Source organism: Bison bison, unplaced genomic scaffold (genome assembly GCF_000754665.1).
Source record: "Bison bison bison isolate TAMUID 2011002044 unplaced genomic scaffold, Bison_UMD1.0 scf7180017864342, whole genome shotgun sequence".
In the NCBI taxonomy this organism is placed as follows: Eukaryota; Metazoa; Chordata; class Mammalia; order Artiodactyla; family Bovidae; genus Bison; species Bison bison.
Window position 1 is genome coordinate 1152171 of NW_011494914.1, and position 3613 is coordinate 1155783.

Genomic DNA, 3613 nt, shown 5'->3' on the forward strand with positions numbered 1-3613 from the left:
GGGGAGTGTTGCAGGGGACCCCCTGTGGCCCGCGGCCCCCTGATGCTTAAGAGGTGCCTGGGGCTGGAGGCCTGAAGGCTCCGGGTACTGAGAAACGGCAGAGAGCCCGAGGGGGTGGGCTCCACGCTGCAGTGCACCACAGTGGAATTTTCCAAATAGCCTTGTTTTTTCAAAGGCATCGCCCAGTCGCCTGCTGCTGCCTCCACCATCGGGAAGCTAAGCCCAATTTAGAAGCTGCGGGATCGGGTCTCCCATGGGAGCCACGTGAGGTGGGGGCAGGGGAGGCAAACGCTTCCAGGCCCGATGATCTGCCGTGGGAGACCTTCCCAGCACCCTTGCATGCGCGAGGCTCTCCCTCGGGTCCAGGGGCTCCCCAGAAGCATCTTGAACTCTTGTTACATCCTCACCTTTGCGCCTGCCCTGCCCTCCGCCCCGGGGCCTGGACCTCCTGAGTTTCCCCACTCTTATACTTCCTGGTCCCCTTGGCGGGGTGTGGCCCAGAACGGTGCTCCAGGTGCTCCCACCCTAAGAACAGCATCCCCAACTCTAATCCACCCCCATCCCCAGGCTGTACCAGGCTCCAGCACCCCCCACCTCCAGCCACTCTCCATATGCCTTATCGCCTTGCTGGGTCTCTGTGCGGTCTCCAGGTCCCCAGTAGCAGCCAGGGCCCATACGGAGGCCCCCCACTTCATCCTCACGGCCATCGGGGGTGCACAGAGGACCTGAGGCTTCTGAGGCTGGGGAGAAACCTTCCTGCCCAGGCCCCACAGCTGCCGAGGATACAGGCAGGATTTGCACCCAGGCCCTCTGGCTCTGGGTAACGTCAGCTGGGGTGCTTGTTTGGGGGTGACTGACGGGACCCCGGGCTGAGGTCCTGCCCCCTCCACACCCTCCCCACCTTTCCTTCCCCGCTGTTCCTCCATCCGAGACCCCACTTTTTCCAGCCTCTGAGAAGAAGGCGATGATAGGAGAGGATGTGAGCCTTCATACCAGGCAGGTCTAGGCTGGAGTCACAGCTCTTCATGTTTTTACTGTGTGACTTTGCGCAAGTTTCTTAACCTCTTTGAGCCTCGGTTTCCTCTTTCAGAGGAAGGGGTGCCCCACATACCTCAGGTGGGGGAGTGGTTTGGATGTCACGCAAAGGAGGTGCTTGATATGTGTTGTCTGTCTTCCTGATGCATCCACCCGCCCTGACCCACTGACTTTAGCCTCTTCCCTCGCTCCACCATCTTGAGACAACCCGAGGTCTCATGTACCTTAGAGGAACCTTCTCTGATGCACCCCACATTCCTCTTCTTCTCAGACCTCAGCCCCTATTTCCTTCTAATCCATCCACTCACCAATAAACAACTACACACACACACGCACACACACACACACATGCACACACACACAAACACACATGCACACAGTTGGCCCCAGCCCCATCCTATCTATAGAAATCAGCTTCCTAAATGTCCCAGCTTGGAGTCCAGCTCCCATCCTTCCTCTGTCCTACACCTGGAGTGGCAGGTGTTCCCAGGTCTCACAAAAACACTCCTGGAGGCTCCTTGTCTTTCCCTCTCCAGAGCAGCCCATCCACCTCTTTAGGGAGGGAGCAGGTCTATGACAAACCTAGACAGTGCATTAAAAAGCAGAGACATCACCTTTCCGACAAAAGTCCATCTAGTCAAAGCTATGGTTTTTCCAGTAGTCATGTATGGATGTGAGAGTTGGACCGTAAAGAAGGCTGAGTGCCAAAGAATTGATGCTTTTGAACTGTGGTGCTGGAGAAGACTCTTGAGAGTCCCTTGGACTGCAAGAGGATCAAACCAGTCAATCTGAAAGGAAATCAACACTGAATATTTATTGGAAAGACTGACACTGAAGCCGAAGTTTCAATATTTTGGCCAACTGATGCAAAGAGCCAATTCATTGGAAAAGATCCTGATGCTGGGAAAGATTGAAGGCAGGAGGAGAAGGGGACGACAGAGGATGAGATGGTTGGATGGCATCACTGACTCAACGGACATGAACCTAAGCAAACTCCGGGAGATGGTGAAGGACTGGGGAGCCTGGCGTGCTGCAGTCCTAGGGGTTGCAAAGAGTTGGACAGGACTTAGCGATAGAACAACAAGACCTCAGCCTCCCCACCCTGGGTCTCTGCCCTGAGGGGCCCCAAGCCTGCTGACCCCCCTCCCTGGCAGGCATCACCCATCAGGAGACCTGTCCCTCCCACTGCCAGTCCACCCTCAAGCCCCAGACCTTATAGGTACCCTCTCTGCACCAGGCCTTGTGCGAGGCTCCAATGTCCAACTGACACCCAGGTGAATGCATAAACCAGGTCCATCTTATGGACTCAGAAGTCTCCAAGAAAGACCCTGAGACTCTGCTAATCAAGGTGATCCTCTGGGCACTGGCCGCCCACTGCCTGTGGAGGGCGAGCTCGTGGCTGGGAGAGAGTTGGCTGCTAGGTTTTGTTCTTGCTTGAATAGGGGCAAGGGGGCTTCCCAGGGACGGGCCTGGAGAGGTGAGGGTGAGAGCGGGTGGGCTCGGGAGAAGCAAAGTGAGCCTGGCTCAGTGTCCCAGGAGGCCAGCCGGGGCAACCCAGTAGACATATGGGCAGACGCACCTACAGAGCGCGGCTCCTTTAAGTCCAGCCTCCAACAGCCACCGGAGTGTCTCCCTTGGCCTGACTTTCCAGCCCCTCCCTTCCCAATCTGGCTCCAGCCTGACCTCTCAGCCCCGCGCCTCCCCTCTCCCATCCAGACTGGCATTTTCTAGACAGGTCACAATCCTGGCTGCACAAACCCCACCTTTGCTTGTCCTGTTCCTTCTGCCTGGACCCCCTTCATGCCTTCTTCAGCTGTCATGACCCAGGTGCCCCTCGGCCATGTGCCAACCCCAGCCGCCCCATTGCCCTTGCCTGGTGGAGCTGGTCTCTCCCTCCTGAGAGGCTGGGGAGCCCCTTACTCACACCCTGTGGCCCTCCACAGTGGAGATGTGGCAGGTGAACCAGATTCTCCGAAGGAGCGTGGCCCCCGAATTAAGGGCCTCCCGACCCCACACAGCTCGGCCTGGGGAGTGCTGGGTCGTGAACACCTGCCAACCGGTCCACTCCTCCTCCCATCTCTGGGGGTAAGGGGTAGGTTTGGGGTGGAGAGGACCACTCCTAAAATCTAAAATCGGCCAAGAGATTCGCCAAGAACCGAAGGTGGTGAAGGGTGCTGTCCGGAGCCGCCGGGGTACCAGGTTGAGCGCCCCGGAGACCCCTCCCTGCACCCTCAGAACTGGTCAGCAGTCTCTAGACCTGTCTGTCCATCTGTCTCCCCGTTAGGCTGTGAGTCCGACCCCAGCACACAGGCAGAACTCAGGATGGTTGGAGGGCGGCTCTTTCGGAGGTCAGGGGCCCACCTCCAGCCTTCCCAATCCCAGGGGGCCCAGTCCTCCAGGGAGATCCAGGCTTCGCCCACCAAGCACAGCCACCGCCCCAGGGGAGACCCCGCCTGGGGCTGCCCCGGGATGCTGAGCAGAGCTGGGTCTGGGCTTCAAGGGCAGGAAAGAGAAAGCTGGTCACCTGGCCTCCCCAGGGTCCACAAGGCCCCTTCCCTGCAGGCCCCCTAGCCCCCAG